The sequence below is a fragment of the Pinus tabuliformis genome, chromosome 5_2 (assembly GCF_031772625.1).
Source record: "Pinus tabuliformis cultivar Carrire ecotype Pingquan chromosome 5_2, CPIR1, whole genome shotgun sequence".
In the NCBI taxonomy this organism is placed as follows: Eukaryota; Viridiplantae; Streptophyta; class Pinopsida; order Pinales; family Pinaceae; genus Pinus; species Pinus tabuliformis.
The window spans coordinates 674,339,203-674,357,587 of record NC_142306.1 but is presented as its reverse complement, the minus strand read 5'-3'; positions in this window follow the sequence as shown (position 1 = coordinate 674,357,587).

Here is an 18,385-nt window from a genome sequence, read left to right as displayed (position 1 = left end):
TGGAAAAAATGTTGACAAAGTCGAACTTTCAGGCATTGGGAATCAACTTGCTGACACCTGTGGATGAAGGAACAATTGAAGAAAATGAAGAAAAGCTAGATCTAGGTATGAAGATCAGGTATAAATTTTTATGTTCAGAATGGTACAAGCATATAATCCATTATTTGTGTTATCTCTCCTGTCCCCAATCCTTGGATAGAACAAAGTATAGAGCATTAAAGATCAAAGCACAGCCATATGTGATTGTGGAAGGTAGATTATACTGGAAGGATCCTGTAGGAATTTTGTTGCTATGTTTAACAGAAGATGAGTTTACAGAGGCAATCAAAGATCATCATGAAGGGTTATGTGGAGGAAATTATAGTTGGAAAGTTATTGCACATAAAATCCTTCAGATAGGATTTTATTGGCCTACTTTATTTGGTGATACATTTAAGTTTGTCAGAAGCTATCAGAAGTGTCAACTTTTTGCTAAGAAGAAGAGGTTAGCTCCCTTGCCTTTGATCCCAGTCTTCATAGAGGAACCATTCAGACAATGGGGATTGGACTTTGTTGGAGAGATTAACCCACCTTCAAGTGGATAGCACAAGTGGGTTCTCACAGCTACTGATTACTTCACCAAGTGGGTAGAAGCTATACCTACTAAGAGGGCAAATGATCAGGTGGTGATGAAGTTCTTAGAGGAGAATATTTTCAGCAGATTTGGATGCCCCATCAAAATCATAACAGACAATGCTCAAGTCTTTAATTCAAGTAAGTTTATTGCTTTTTGTCAAAAGTATAATGTTATTTTGTCTCATTCAACAGCTTATCATCCGCAGGGAAATGGATTAGCTGAATCCACTAACAAAACTTTGATGAAGATCCTTAAGAAAACTATTGCAGAGAACCAAAAAGACTGGGATTCTAAGTTAAAGTTTTCTCTATGGGCTACTAGAGTGACTACAAGAAGATCTACAGGCAAATCACCTTTTGAATTAGTATATGGAACTCAGGCTTTGTTTCCAAGTCAACTTGTGAAGCCTGTGATTGCAATGATTCAGGAGGCGAAAGAAGAACCCAATGCTTTGATAAGAAGAATGAATAAAGTAGTGGAGCTAAGTGAGAATAGGGACAAGGTAAGAGACAACTTGATTATGTATCAATCAAAGATGAAAAGTATTTTTGACAGAAAATCCAAGGAGATTGACTTTAAAGTTGCAGACCTAGTATTAAGATGGGATACCAGAAGAGAAGATAAAGGTAAGCATGGGAAGTTTGATCCTCTATGGTATGGCCCTTTTAGAATTTTTTAAGCAAGGTCCAATAACATTTTCCTTCTTGAGAATCTTGATGGTGAAACTCTACAGCTGCCTATCAATGGTCAGTACCTCAAGCATTACTTCCAGTTTTGAAGCATAAGCATCTTATCATTGTAGATACCGAAGTGAAATCAGTGTACAAATACCATAGCATTTAAATTGATTAAGCAATATACGACTCCATGCCCGAGGTAAAGGCACTAATCTGTGGTTCTTAGTGCTTCTATGGCAAAAGAACTATCCCCAGGTGGAGCCGTATGTTGAAGCTTCCATTGTAATTTAAGTCTTATTTTTAGTTTTATCACAAAATGAAATAAAAATCAAAAGAAATGAAAAATCAAAGCATTGTCTAAAGGTCATGCAGGTTCAAGAGGCGCGATCAAGCGATAGCTTGATGAGCATGATGAGGTGTGCTGCGGGGAAGCAATAAGCACAAAGATTAATTAAAGCTCAACCCCCGCAGTTGACCGTGATGTTAGCATGGTTGACCACAATGTGTGGCCTAAAATTACTGTGAGGGTTCAACCTCAATGAAGCTCTCGTACATTCTTTACCCCCGCAAAGTTTAAAAGAAATAAAGTGTTTTGTTTGATTGACGGGATGGCTTTGAATGTGAACCCACGAGAAGATTTGGGTCGTCCAATCAATAGGCCATAGATCCGATGACAATCGGGTGGGTAACTAATCAGACGTGATGACATATCAAACACAGTTTTAATTTGTTGAAGTTCGGGCCAATCTCAACCATCCATCCAAAGAGATGGGATCCGACGGATATCGGGTGAAAAATTAATTGGGTTTTAGAATTAAAATTCAACCCTATAGATTATTAACTGGCGGTTTATATTTCCCATCGGGTCCATATGGGAGTCAACGAAGCGTTGAAAAGGCAGACTCGATAAGGTTTAGTTCAAACAGGTTTAAAGTCTTGTGAGTTCCGAAGGATTGGACTATTTATTGAATAAGTGATCGGACAGTTCACGTACAGCTAAGGCAGACCCAACAGGTTTATGAATCAGATTGTTAATCCTTTTCAGTTCCGTGGTAAACTAATGTTCCGCGTAAATTAGTTGATTCCGTTGTTTAAGCAAAATAATCAAAATTAGAGGGAGATGATCAAAACTTCAAAGGGTCAGTGATTGGTCGGGTTTCCCTGTGTTTTGGCCAATCAAAACACTCTCGATACATACGTGGGCCTATGTCCACGCACAGGGTTTTGTCAAATATAGTTTATTATGATTAAAACAGTTTAATCATTATTAAAGCATTTACAGAAAAAATTCATCAGCAGCCAAGCAACAAAGCCGAAAAGCTAACAGTCATCATCATTTTCTAAATTCTGTTACTTCTTGTTATTTTATTCACGAGGTGTCTTTTATCCTCTATGTAATATTAGGTAATAACTTTTACTTTAAACAGTTAGGAGAATAGTTAAGTAGTTTGACAGTTTTGGTGATCACCAACTATCTTATAATGTATAAAAATAGGAAAATTTACAGAGAAGGGGTTTCGAATTTTGGAGAACCTGGATACTAGGCTATTGAATTCCTGATACAACTTTTGATTAATGAAAGAATCATAAGTTTTCCATACATTGTTGGGTATGATTTTGTGACCTCTCTGTTATGTGTCATCTTATGTTTTCTTCCTTTAAGTATGGTAATGAAGCTGCAGGTCTTTATTTGCTTATGTAAATGAAGTTAAAATCCCTTAAAAGAGCGCTCATATACTTGAAGTTCACACCTTTGCAATTCTTCTAAGTTACAAATAGTAGTTTATGTGTAAGACAGCATATTATCTATAACTTATACAAGTGTCACAGATAGTAGATCCTGTGTAAAACAACATATTGTCTATGACTTATTCAATCTTTCTTCATTCATCATTTATATTCAACAATCAAATGGCATTCTGATATTTTCTTGTCACCTAAGTATTGAGGGTTAAGAACCAGATTTCCCAGGTCCTTCATTTGAGAACACAACATACAATTAAGTGACAAATAAGTGACAATCATTATAATCATTAATGTCTTAAGCACAATTTCTACACAGCCAGGAAATTGGTTTCTTAAGGTACAACAGGATCCACTAGTGCAATCCGAATGTTAATTTGAGAAACACAAGAAGAAATGTTGGGTGGTGGGAGTGGAAAAGTACCCATTAATGATGAATCTTTCAAAAGACCCACACAAACATTCTCATATGGGAAAATGGTTTTACCTACAAAAGGTACATTACTAGTTGTGCATGAATCAAAAGAATAGCAAGCAAGTTGGTCTACTATGACTATTTTCCCTTGATGCAAAAGTCCAACTACATCCAAGTAAAAGGTTATGATCGATAGGTTTTTCAATGATATCTACTTTGAATATTATTGTTTTACCTTCTAATTCAATAGGAAATGCATTAATAATTCCATATGGTTTGAATCCTCTATCATCAAATGCTTTTAAATTTTTTGGTGATTGATTGATCGAAGGAGAGACGATGGATTTCTAACAAGTTAAAGACATTATACAGCTTGGGGCTCCTTCATTAATAACGGTATGAAAATTGTTGTTTCCACTCATAACAACTTGAAACTAGAATGAAAGTTGGTGTGAGAGCCTTGGTACATGATTATCCAAATCAAAAACTATCAAACTCGAATCAGATGGATCAACTACACCAATAGCTGACAATAGTTATTTTCGTTGCATATGGAAACTTTGAAGGACTTCAAGGGCCAACATAACAAAAAGAGCTTGAGCTAAATTTTCTAAAATATTGTACGTTTGAGTATTTTTACCATGCGGACTAAAGGATGACCTACGAATAACACCCTTTGGAGGGGGTTATATCACTATGTAAAAATTTGGTCACTAGGTTTGGAGAGGTCCAGAAGTAGGCAAAGTATATGTGGAAGGTTGATCAGGAATGCTTCCACTAGGAGGATCATTGTCTTTGGTTTGCATCAACAAAAATTCACACGTGAGTATGTTACGAGAGCCTTAAGGGGTATAGGGTTGATTTTGCACAACCATTTAAGTTTGTTGAGTAGGAAAAGGGTTCATTAAAATAGTAGGTGTGGTTGAAGTTCCTTTGACAAAATGACTAACATCGCCACGATGTAGACAATCCTTAATATAGTGATTCTCATCACAAATAATACAAGGATATCAAGGTTTGCACTTTTGTGTTTCCTTAGTAGGTTGAGTTTTAGTTTTTCCCTGTTGTGGGGCATTTTTTTTACCTTTCCCCTTTTTCTTACTTCTAAGTTGCTGAGACTTAATCGTGAATGTCGAATAGAATGTGTTAATATCAAAAGTTTTAATAAGAGTAGTAGTAAGAGGGGTAGAATTTTCAACTACAATAGTCAAAGTAGATTTGGGGTTCGAATGACCAGATGTTTTACTCATGGACTGTTTATTAATATAACTAATCACACCATCAACAGTGTGATTTCGTAGAAAGAAATGTAGTGTGTTTACTCGATGGGCAAGGAGTTTGAGGAATAAGATCATATAATGTGCCAGATTGTGAATATAAAAGATCTAGATACTAAATACAAGTGATAGCTTTCCCTTTGGTAACAATACCACCCATGGTCACATTGTGGGAAATAGGAGGAAGTAATGAATTTGTAATCCAATATACCAGTAATTGGTCTGGGATAGAGGCATTAATTAATCAACATTGTCATCTCCATTCATGAATATGATCGGAAATATGTGTAGACATAGACTGTCATAACGAAGTTGAAATCTCAGTGCCAATTTCACAACGAATTGGCAGTTGGAAGTGGGTTAAAAATGTTGTGGCATGTTACCCACGACTTTGTGGGTGATATCCCTAGGAGAAAAAATTCATTCAAGATGGTCCTTAGTCGGCAGCCAGCAACACCTTGCAGCAACCAAATATCCCAATGTGCTATTTTCTCCACCACTCAAGCTAGCCTTGTGGTCCCTCACCCATTTGTTATGATTTCATGTTTAAAGGCGGCCCTCCTGACCCCAAAGGTATGGCTTTTCATTGGTTTAGTTGAATAATTTTGTTTACTTATGATGCACACTTTTGGGCATGGATTGGTGGGGGGATTTAGCGGAAATAGTGGACTAGGTTTGTGCTCTTGTATCCTTTGCCTGATTTGATAGTTAGCCTTGTATCCTAGTCCTGTGGGATCTCCTTTACTGGTCATTAGCTTTAGGGATGGCACTATGTGGGAAATCTTGATTTTGGTTGCATGGTCCCTCTTCTTGATGCCATATACATCACTCCCCTCCACTAATTTTAACCCCATTCATCACTTTTCCAATTCAGGTCCACATGTGTCCACTGGGTCCACATAGGGTTAGCCTCCCCCTCCCCTTGTCCACACTTTGGGTCAAGCCTGGAACATTGCCCAGAGGTTGGTCCAACTAAAAAGAAAGGAAAAAGCATAATTTGGCCACTTAAAATAGGAAATGTACCATGTTGGCTTATATGGGCCTGACCCAGGTTCGGAAAAGTTATTTAGCCAAAAAAATCATGTAGCTATCGGCCCTTTTGGAAACAGCCCGTGGAGTGTGGACTGAGGTCTCACCCGAGGTAGCAGGGGAGGGTGTTGGAACCAGGTTTCCGCACCCTAGGGATGTCTAGGTGTGGTTTGGAGGTTTCGCACACTAGTTTATAGCTCTGCATTGCTCGGTCTTCACATAGATCCAGCTTGATTATATTTTTCTTATTAGTGTGCTTTTCTATTAGATGAAGTAGTTACCAATTACCAAGGTCTTTAAGCAAACATTTAACGAACACAACTGATTCACGCATTAAAATGAACCCAAATTTCATTCATTTAAACTATAAGAATATTAAATTAAACAGATATTATGACAGCTCAGAAGAAACACAGTTTTTCAGAAGTAACTTATCTTTATTTCCACTTTATCTTTAATACATCTAGATCCACCATGTGCACTCAGCTGCAGGGGTTCATACACACAACTGCAGACTTTCTAGGCCTCTGCGCACATAGCTGCAGAGCCTCTACCTACTACCCTTATCCCTCGACTCGGACTTACAGACGCTTTCAATCTATCTTCTTCAAGTACCCATTACATTTCATCCTTCCAAGAACTGCCTTTCCCCCATAGAGCCGTGCTCTATTTATACCCTTCCTTGGCCCGCGATCCTGCGCCGACTCTATCTATATTTGTTTACATTATTTTCGGGCAAACTACCCTTTGACTCAACCTATTATAATTCGCACTCTGTGCTTTCAGCGAAGTTTTTACAATCATTTAATCCTATTTTTCGGGCTTTCTACCCCAAAACCCTTACGCGGGACCTCTGCTACCCAACAATCCCCCAACACAATCATCATGACTCATCCTGAGTCACTCGTCGGTGTGGCTAGATGCTCCTTCCTGGCTTCACAGTTCGCCTCCCTTTGAGTGTTGCTCGTCATCCTGTTGTTCCTTCATTGTCTCCTGCAACGCTTCGTCCAGCTCCTACTTCAGTGTATCTACCATGTTTCGCAACCGATGATGCTCATTCTACTCTGCTCGGTTAACACAGAACACCCCCTTATAGGATTTTAGCGCGAGCGGGGGAGCTGCATACGGGACCGCCTGGTACCACCACAGCCACTTCTGACCTTCGTATCTTCTCTTCGCACCGTCTGCTGCAGGTTGTGTTGCAATTTTGCAAGACCCTGGTTGTTGTTCGCAAGATCCCAATCCTCTAGGGACATCAGAGACGACTTATTAACTATATATCTACCCGTGGTCGTCGTCTATCCATCCCTTCATTGTTCTATTTTAGTGCGTTGGCCTGCCCCTGGGCAAGGCAACGGCCTCCGGACCAATTCTGCTTCGTGTTCCCTCTTTTCCAGTACATCTCCTACTGGTGAGGCTGCAGTCTGCGAGATGCCCGCAGCGATCACCCCCATACTCCTTAGAGAGCCCTGCCTTTCCATCAGCCAGATTACTACCTTCGGGCGCATGCCTTGTGCAAAGGTAATGAACAGTTTCATCTATGTTGCCAATGCGTAGGTCACGCAAGAGAGTCCCTTCGGTGATTTATAAGCCATGCAAATTTCAAATGCACTAGTAGCCACCTGTTTCAATTCGTGTAACCTGCTCGTGTAAAACCTGTGGCAACTCGTTCCATAACTAGTTCGTACTGTTTCTCGTAATTGTCCGCTGCCCGCTCCCTTTTTCCATAATGCAAACATCATGTCATGAATAGTGATATCAACGGTCATCATTCCTTTTATCAGCGCGTTTGCGTGATCCCTTCTACGCAACCGCGATCCTTGTGTTTGGTCAAATGTACACGCACTGTAGTACTCGTGCATCTATCCCCTAGGTTGCTTTATCATCCCACACTCTCTTTCAACTGGGTGGAGCGGTGAGACTATCTTTTGAATGGCCAGTCAGGCAGTCGGCCCGCCCGTGTAGAGCTTTAGGCGACTACCATTCACTCTTCCCGGGAAGGGGTCTTCATCGGTAACTTCTTTGATGACATAGGGTCCCAACCAATGCATGCGGAGTTTACCTGGGAATTTTTCGAACTTACTATCATAAAGCAATACTAGATCATTCTCCTTGAAGGTGCGCACCTTGATATGGCGATCGTGCCACGCTTTCTCGTGCTATTTCTGTACCTGCTGATGGAATCCAGCCAGAAATTGTTCTTCCTCTAATTCTTCGAGCTGTGCGAGCCTCTCTTCCAATGCCCCACAGTCTGCCATACTAGTGATTGCCGCGATCCGTAGACTAGGCACAATATATTCCATAGGCATAACGACCTCCTTGCCATAGACTAAGCGAAACAGTGTCTGGCCTATCAGCTTCTTGCACATCATTTGGTATGCCCATAGCACAGCAGGGATGCACAAGTCCCAGTCATTGCGTTGCGCATTACATACCTTAGTCAACGCGTTTTCCAAAATTTTGTTGAAGGCCTCGACGGTCCCATTTGCTTGTGGATGGTAGGGCGTGCTCTGTTGGTGATATATCTGAAATTCCTCAATGAGTGCGTTGATCGTTTCATTCAGAAAATGTGTTCCCCTATCACTCATGAGAATTTTGGGGCAGCCAAACCTGGTCAGGACGTTCTCGAACAAAAATTTTGTTGTTGTCGCAGTTGTGCAATCCTTAACTGGCTGTGCCTTGGCCCATCGGGTCAAATATTCGGTCGCAGTGATGATATAATGCACACCCGTCTTTCCTCGCGGTTCAATAGGCCCGATGAAGTCGATCGCCCATTTCTCAAATGGTTGTAGCATTATCTGTGGCTGAAGTGGCATTTCATCCCTTCACGACGGTTTACCCGTCCGTTGACATACATCGCAAGCCCGACAATATGCTTTCGAATCTTGATGTAGAGTAGGCCACCATAATCTGGCGCGAAGAATCTTTTGGGTTGTGGCGCGGCCCGCATAATGTCCGCCAGCAACCCCTCCATGTGCTTCAGCCAAGATCTGTCCATGCTCGAATTCTGGTACATATCGACGCAATATTTCGTCGTTGCCCATCTTGTAGAGGTGGCCTGCAATTACGGTAAAATCTGCTACGCGTATCACTAATTCCTTCTTTTGTTGGACAGAATACCCCTGCGACGCAGTGCCCATAGTTAAAAAGTGGATAATATCTTCAAAGTGGCCATCTACAACATGCACGGCATATAACTAGGCGTCCGATAGTCCCTCCTCTAGATTTGTTGGTTCTTTGCCAGTCTTAATTCGGGACAGGTGATCTGGACCTGCATTTAGACATCCTGGCTTTACAACAACCTCAAAGTCATATTCTTGGAACAGTAGCAACCATCAACAGATGCGCCCCCCCAACACAGGCTTATTTACTAGGTATTTGAGCGCAGAGTGATCAGTATACATCTTAAAATGTCCTCCGAGCAGATAGTGATGAAAATTTTGGAGCGCATATACCATCGCCAATCCCTCTCACTCAATAGTAGAGTAATTCTTTTCTGCTTTAGACAACCTGCGACTTGCGAACACAATCGGGTGATCAATTCCTTCCACGCCTTCTTGAGTGAGTACCGCACCCAACGCGATACACGACACGTCGACATGTACATGAAATTCAATATCCCACTTTGGAAAGACCAAGATAGGGGCAGATGCCATCTTTTCCTTAAGCGTTTCTAGGTTTTTGTTACATTCCTCGTTCCAGCAATACGTAGCATCCTTCTTTAGTAACTGTTCCATTGGAGCTGTGATCTGGGCGTAGTTTTTTATAAACTTTTAGTAGTAGCCCGTGTGTCCCAGTGTAGCGCGTAGCTGTTTGACACTTCACGGCGCTTGCAGATTTAGTATGACAGCAATCTTTACCAAATCCACCATCAGTCCTTGCTTACAAACCACATGGCCTAGCAAGTTCCCAAAAGGGACGAGGAAAGTACACTTCTTTAGGTTGAGCACAATATGGTGTCGGCGGCAGGTATCCAGCCTCAATCATAAGCTCGCAACATGTTTCTTAACCAAGCAAAATATGGTCCAGTCATCCAGGTAGACTTCTAAGAACTTGTGGATAAATTCTTTGAACCCAGCTACCACAATACAGGAAAATATCTCCGGCGCATTCTTCAGCCCAAAGGGCATTATCATATACTAAAAACAACCCCATTCGGTAGCAAACGTTTTCTTTCTTCAATCCTCTGGCGTGATCTTGATCTGATGGTACCCGGAGAATCCATCTGTGAAGGAGTATGCTTCCTGCCTGCCCACATTTTCGAGTACCTCATCTGTAAAGTGTGTTGGAAACGGATCATTAACACAAGCATCATTGAGCTTCCGCAGATCTACGCAGATGCGGATCTCTCCCTTCTATTTCTTCTCTTGCACGACCCTAGGACTTACCCAATCAGACTCCTCGACTGGTTCAATAATTCCTGCTGCCAGCATCTTGTCCAATTCTTCGCACACCTTTGCTTTTGGATTCAGTCGGTAAGGTCGCTGTTTCACTGGCTTTGCATCTGGCTTCAAAGTTATTTTTATCATCCCTAAGTCTCCTAGAATCCCTTTCAGCTCCGTAATTTTTGTAGGGAATAAATCTTGGTATTCGCGGAGCAACTTGATGACATTTCCACCGTGGCGTCGTCCCAATAGTCCCCAAGCATAGCATACTTTGGCTCTTCCTCCGTTCTGATATTTACCTGCTTTGTTTTCAATGTCGTCGTGATGTCTGGATCTTCTATCTCGGGGCCGCGCACCTCTCGACTCTGTTCAGATTCTGGTATATTGATGTTACGTGGGTCATCCTCATCATCTTCTACTTGTACATTGTAACATGCTAATGCCTAGCTCAATTGTCGCGACCAGTCTGATGGCACGACTTCTTCTGGTTCCAGCGGTGTTCTGAAGATGGCGGTTTTTACTAACTGTAATGCGTCGTCCACGGTATCCATCCATTGATCTTCAAAGAGGAATGTCGACAGAAACCCTTCACATAGGATATCCCACTCACCGGTGCCATGTCGGAGCTCTGTTTCTGTATACCAATTCCTTGGAATGACATCCAGAGTATGATAAAATAAGTGCACCCATTCTGGTTGAGGCTCCGCACCATAAGCTTCGCTCCATTTTCTCAGGTGTATGCGTGGATTCTCTCATTCATCATATTTCTCTGTTATTCATAGTGCTGGCTTCCCAAATCTTATCTGCAGCTTCGCCAATCTTCGAAGGTTCCTTCATGGGTACCCCACCATCGTGCCGTGTCGCGTGCAATGCCCATTTTAGTGCATCAAACTATTGGTACTTTGGCACCGTGCTTTCGAATTTAACCAGGAACTCATCCACTTCTGTCAGCCCCTCATAAATTGGTAGTTCGAGGGTCTGAGCTTTAATGCAATACAAGGATTTCGTCATCATATTACAGTGTAGCGTGGTTACCCCGTTTACCCTGTTTTTCCATCGCTCGTCCTCTTCGTCTGAATCGTTGTAGCCCCACAAGGGTCTGCTCTCCTCCTTTGGCCTATGTGCAACAATCTTGTAGATACAATCCAATGCATCATCCCTTTCGTCGTTGTGCACAGGTTCTGCGTAGCGTGGTCCTTCTGTTGGATCTAGCGGAACGACTACACGGAGCGACTTCTTCTCAAACATCATCTTCCTCTGTTTGAGGTCGATGACCCCGTTCATGTCAGTGGCCTAGTCGATCCCTAGAAACATAGGGTATGGGCTATTTTTGTCCATGATTTCAATAACTTCGAAGTCCATCCAGGTACTTGCGCCATTAATATCTACTGTAATTCCTTGCAGCCTTCCCATGGGCAAGATCTTCTGCTGATTGGCCATTCGCAATTGGATAGGAGACCATTGTAGTGTAGGATTACCCATGCACTCCCAAGTCTATTTAGGTAATACGTTTGCATCTGAACCTAGGTCCAGAATGACCTGATCCATCTCATAGTCGCCAATCTGCGTCGTTAACCGCATCTCCCGACCCGTTTGTGACGCATGTCTTCCTAATTTCCGAACTGCGTGAGGCTCACCCAACCCTGCGCACCTATTAATCACTTCCTGTAACCCTCTAACTACCCTATTGTCATGAAGCAGTTTTATGCATGTCTTTAAGAAGGTAGTCAACATCGAGGGATCCTTATCCGGCTCAGGCCGATCCCTACTACCTTGGGTAGAGATGCCCGTGAAGCTTTCCCTAGCTTCCATATTGGTCTCCCCATCGATCTCTCCTATGGCTGCACCACTCCATAATACCATGTTTACCTTGGGTTCGTCGTCGCGTGGTTCGGATCTCATCATCTGCACGTTTTGTGTTGTTGTAGGAGGCGCTACCTTTTTGTCGCGAATTTGTGCTATCAGCATGGGGCAATCTAGCAGCTCATGATCGAATTGCTCACAATAAGGACATGATACTCAGGTTGGATTGGTACAATCCCATGCGTAATGTCGTGCTCCTCCACAGTTGTAACAGATTAACTGCCCGCGACCCCTTCCTGGTCCAATTCCGCCCCGTCCTCGACCGTGTCCCAGGAACCCACCATGCGCAAATGCTGCAGCTAGATCCTAACCTCGCACCTCAGTCTGCATTCTGTAGGCCGGTGTCTGGTCCATCAACATTCGATAGCTATGACAATCTCTTTCTCCATGACCCACCGATCTACAAAAGTTGCAAAAAAGCTGCTGGGGGGTCTGGTTGTATTTTGGCAATAGATGACAGTTATCAGTGTGGTGCTTCCCTCCTACCTGACAAATAGCACACCAGAGCGGGGAAATCGCGCTCGGCCCTGCCTGTACCTCTGGTCGCAATGGTGTTGGCCCCCCTATTACCACAAAATTCACTGAGACCAGACAGTGATCTTTATTGTGTCCCTGGCTCCTGAACTTTATACTCCATACTTCTTCCCGAACTTTTGGGCACGGTGTCTGTTCTTGTTTTAACTTCTATATTTCTAAACATAGATTTTGGACCTGTGCTTGGATTTGCTGAACTCCCAACCCTGGGTCCTGTACCGGGGTTTCATGTAGCCGCATCACTGCCTCCAGTGCTTCTGCTTGGGTTGAGATCTTCTATTGTGATAAGGCCGACTTCAGATATGGCGTTAGTGATGCGATGAACCAAGCACGTTGTTGTGCATCCATCAAGGTCATGTTGGCCTCGCGAATAGTTCTTTTCAACCTCTGATCCAAATCCCACAGGGTCTCACCAGGCATCATCATGATCTCTTTGAATCCCACAACTGACTGTGCTTCTGACTTAGGCCGGCTAAACTCCTTTGTTAATTCAGTATGGATGTCTGCTATCCCTGCTGTTGGGTTGATGCTTGAATACTTCATGTACCATGTTAGCGCGTGATCCTGTAGTGCGCTGACTAAGATGGCTTTCTTGATATTATCATCCGTGACCTACTGCGCATTCCATACTGATGTTAGTACAAACCAAAATTAATCCAGGTCTTTGCCTCCTAATCCTTTGAACACTGGTAACTGAATCGTGTTCGCCATCGTTACCTTTGTTCTACTACCATCCCTGATCCTTTTGATTTTTCAACGTTCCCTTCTATCGAGTCCCCGCATTTTACACCAGACACCCCTTATGTAGATCCCAGTCCCAACAACGGAACCATTTGTTGGCTTATATGGGCCTGACCCAAGTTCGGAAGAGTTATTTAGCCAAACAAATCCCGCAGTTACCGGCCCTTTTGGCAACAGCCCGTGGAGTGCGGACTGAGGTCTCACCCGAGGTAGTAGGGGAGGGTGTTGGAACTAGGTTTCTGCACCCTAGGGATGTCTAGGTGTGGTCTGGAGGTTTCACGCACTGGTTTACAGCTCCGTGCTACTCGGTCTTCACACAGATTCAGCTTGATTATATCTTTCTTATTAGTGCACTTTTCTATTAGATGAAGTAGCTACCAATTACCAAGGTCTTTAAGCAAACATTTAACCAACACCACTGATTCGTGCATTAAAATGAACCCAGATTTACATTCATTTAAACTATAAGCAGATTAAATTAAACAGATATTATGACAACTCAGAAGAAACACAGAATTTCAGAAGAAACTTATCTTTATTTCCACTTTATCTTTAATACATCCATATCCGCCCTACGCACTCAGCTGTAGGGGTCCACACACACAGCTGCAGACTTTCCAGGCCTCTATGCACACAACTGTAGGGCCTCTACCTACTACCCTTATCCCTCGACTCGAACTTACAGATGCTTTCAATCTACCTTCTTCAAGTACCCATTACATTTCATCCTTCCAAGAACTACCTTTCCCCCATAGAGTCGTGCTCTATTTATACCCTTCCTTGGCCCGCAATCCTACGCGGGCCGACTCTATCTATATTTCTTTACATTATTTTCAGGCGGACTACCCTTTGACTCAACCTATTATATTTTTTGCTCTGCACTTTCAGTGGAGTTTTTACAATCATTTAATCCTATTTTTCAGGCTTTCTGCCCCAAAACTCTTACGCGAGACCTCCACTACCCAACATACCACAAAATGCAAAAGATGGTCGGTACATACAAATTTAACACGTGGGAAAAATCCAAATATGAGCTCTACCCCTCATTCATGGCCATCACCCTCATTCCTATGGGTCCTAGATGAGCCCCCTCTACATTAAGGAACCCATTATTATCCCAACCCCTGGGGGAAATGAGCTAACCCACCTTAAAGCCTTGAGCAATTATGAAGAAAACTCAATCAAAGGCAAAAGGCATATGAAGAAGGGTGGAAAAACAAAGGTCAGGGTAACTTATGTACCACGATTTTCTCCATCCTACACTCATATACCCAAGAGTGGGCTTCCCTCATCATAGCTACCCTTGTGCCATGACATGTGTCTTGGAGCCTACCCCTAATCCCCACTTTTTCCCATCATTATATCACATGCCACCTACCCATTGATGGATGTGCCATGGACATGTCACCCTCTTTAAAGGTTGAAATCACCTAATAGGGTCTATGGTTAACTCCCTTATTGAGCATGGAGACGTTTGTACATGCCAAAGCCCACTATGGAAGGGCATGCCACCATGAATTTCCCACTCGATTCCATGATTTGTAAGCTCTTTTACTTCATTACCCTAATGATTTGTTTTATTGGAGGGCAAGGGGATGCATTGGATCTTATGCAGGATTGCAGGTGGGTCTCCATTTTGGGGTTTGGTCTCCCTATATGGGGCACAAGCCCTCCATAGGGCCACATTGGCACTTGTAGGGTGAGCGTTGAGAGCCATTGGTATCCACCATAGCAAAGAGTAATTCATGGATCCCTAACGCCATTCAGTGATTGCTCATGTTCCACCTTTCAGATGGGGATGATACACCTGGTTCACCATTCCCAACCGGCTCCACACTTGCACCACACACTCGGTAGACATTCCAGGGTCCAAATGAGGATTCGTATCACTGTAAGAGACAAAGGGAGGGTCTATGTCATCATCATAGCCCTTACAAATGGTTTACAGGCATTATCAATCCACTTTGAAACCCATGAGGATGTCATTGTGCCCCCACACCAACTTGGGACCACCACATGTGACTTGCTTGGAAAATAAGGCTCCAACCCCTTTCCCACTATGTTTGGAGCCTTTTCACTCAAATTGGCACATTTGGTCTCCATTAGACCTCTCCAATAGCCCAACAACTCATCATATTCATTAGTTTTCCCTCTTGAGAGGTTATTCTTTGTATTATTGAGCTATCTTGGTGGGCTTGTCACCATGTCATGTCATTATTATGTATTATTTTATTATTTGGGGCTAAATTAGACCAATTAGGAAAATTGAATCCCCTTTGGAGTTGTATTAAAATGAGAGAGGCTCATTCTAACCTCTCATCATCACTTGGATTGGATTGGTATCTCTTGAGACATTTTCGCACTTTTTGTTGGGATAACTTTTGGAGCTTTCTTGATGCACTATGACGTTTGTATTTTTGCTATTATCTTTGGAGCTTCTTTATAATTCGAAATTTATGAATGGATATACTCTCTCTCTCTCATGTAAGTCAAAATTTTGATGTTATTCTTGTTATCTTACTTCTCAAATGTGTGTATCTTGTTATCATTGTTCTTGTATGGGTTAATGTAATGTGAAATTCTTCTGGGACCTTGAAAAAGTGATTAAATGCATGTGTTGACCTTTCAGGGATTGGGTGAATGTTCCTAGAGGCACCTCTTAGGTTGAAGACCTGGAAACTTTGTCTCCTTCACAAATTTCAAATATAAATACCCATTGATCTAGTTGCTACCCTTAGAGAGGCTAGCAAAGATCAATTAGGGCTCCTTAGCTCACTAAAATTCTCAATATATGTGTACTTGACTCCATTAGGCCCAAGCAATAAGAAATTGATCCTCGTATCCCTTTGGTGGTCAAATTTTCCTCTCTTTCTTTAATTTTCCAAATTCTAGGCCTAACCCTAGAGGGTCACCTAGGGCATCAAACGAATTTTGTTGTATCCATTCAAAGCCCTCGATTTTTGGTCCACTACTTTGCTGGCCTTTTCGCTAGAGATCCTCCAACTCTCAAGCAAATTTTTCGGTGGAATCCCGAGATATAGCAAGCCTTAGCCATAAGACCATTTTTTTCCCTAGGTTGATGTGGGTTAGTGTCCTCACTTGGATCATTACATTAAAATGTCAAAAGAAAACTTGTACTTTGATCCTATTCTTTCCCCTAATTAGTTCAAGTGCCTCCTTGGTTGATCAACTGCATACCCTTGACCTAGTCAAGGTCCACTCAGGTTCTTTGTGGTCCCACAACTCTACAACTCAAACTCCACAAGGATTACATAGAATCCATTTCTTCACAAGGATCCTTAAGCCTAGGAAGCCCCTTATCAAGGCATATCCTCCAACCCTTGGTCTAGGTATCCTCATATCCCTTCTTAGAGAGTCAAACACCTTGTTTTCAAAGCAAGAAATTCAATTACTTAATCCTCTCTTGTAAATAGGCTTTAGGAATTACTCCTCATCCCATCATTGACCTATTCATCCTTGTGATTCCTCTTATATCGGGTCTCCTCCCATCAGTGAAATTATGTAAAGAGCAGGGAGAGATAGCTGAGGTGAAAATGGGTTATTTCTCCATTGTTTCCCCTTGACCTACCAGTTGCTTTATAGGATCCCTCCCAGGACCCCTGCTAGCTTGAGCAGTGACATTTTCGATTTGTTTCTAGGGACACAAGATGTATGTCTTGTTCCTCATACGACATTCTTGACATATCATTTTTGGCAACTCCATTGGAATAACGAAGCCCTAGTTCTTCATTGAAATTTAAGGTCGATGCTTGTAGGGTGGAGCAAGAATTTGTCTAGGAATCTTTAAATTCACCCTGGAAACTCCTACGTAATTTACATGTATACCTCAACAGGATGTCTTTCTTTAATTATTTTCCCACTTTGGACATCGTTAGCATCCCTGGGAACCCTAATCATGTCAAAATAAGGATGGCATGTGGGGTGCCATGTTTGATGGTGATCCCCTCTCCGCAATTGATCATGTTGAAAGATTTAATGCACATGCTTCAAAGGAGAAAGTGGTCCACCAGTATGTCCCTATGTTATTGTTCATGAGATCTCTTTGTGATCATAACTCATGCTTGCAAAATCATGAACCTAGGAGAATCTCATTTATTGAGGAATTCTTTGATGACTTTCTTAGACATTTTCAAGTATGCCCTGCATTAAACATTCAAGAGGAAGCCTTCATTGAGCATCATCATGATGAGCAGGAAAGGGGTTCCTCGTTGGGTCCACATGATGAAATATGGGATGATAATTCTGAAATCATGTGTGATAGGGAGGGTGAGTTTGTAGAGAGTGAGTTAGGGTTAACCCTATCTTTCCCAAGGATACTATCTCTAGTGATCTCCACTTTTAAAACCTTGGAGAAGGTGATCTCATGGCCGCTTCAAACATTGAAATCAATGATTACTTACATATTAAAGAAGGAAAATGGGAATTTCGTGGAAATCATTTTGACAAGGACCCTATCTATGACACTGATGATAATGATATCGATAGGACCCTTGTCTTTCCTCAAAATCCTGGGGTTGTAGTTGGGTCTCGTGTGGACCCTTTCCTCAACCCTCCTTGCATTATTACTAATGAAGAGGAACCCTCCATCCCTCCTAATTGTGACCAGCATGGGAAACCTGCTTGTGTTTCTCCATCTCATCAGTCTCCCTTTCCTACTAATCATGGCCCTATGGTGGACATAAAACATGACATAAATGATAAGGACCATGATGGAAGTGATATGCCTGAGGTTTCCATCAATCAAAGGTTTATGACCCTGATTGTTGACATATCTATCTTTTGGTTAAAAGAGAGGATCCCATGGAGTATATTACATCCCTTTGTTCCCTCTTCTCTCATGATCCTCCATGTGTGGGCATTTTTTCCCCACCTCTCACCCTGGTGACCTTCCATATGATTGTTCCCATCCTTTCTCTTGGGTTTGCTACATAAGTAATCCTTGTGAAAAAAAATATATTGATCTAGTGATAACCTGGTTGCATTGGCTCTATGATTACATTTATTACTTGTACGATGTAATATGTGTGTTATACAGGATGCACTGCATTCTCATTTTCCTCATTAGAACTAACATCATATGATAT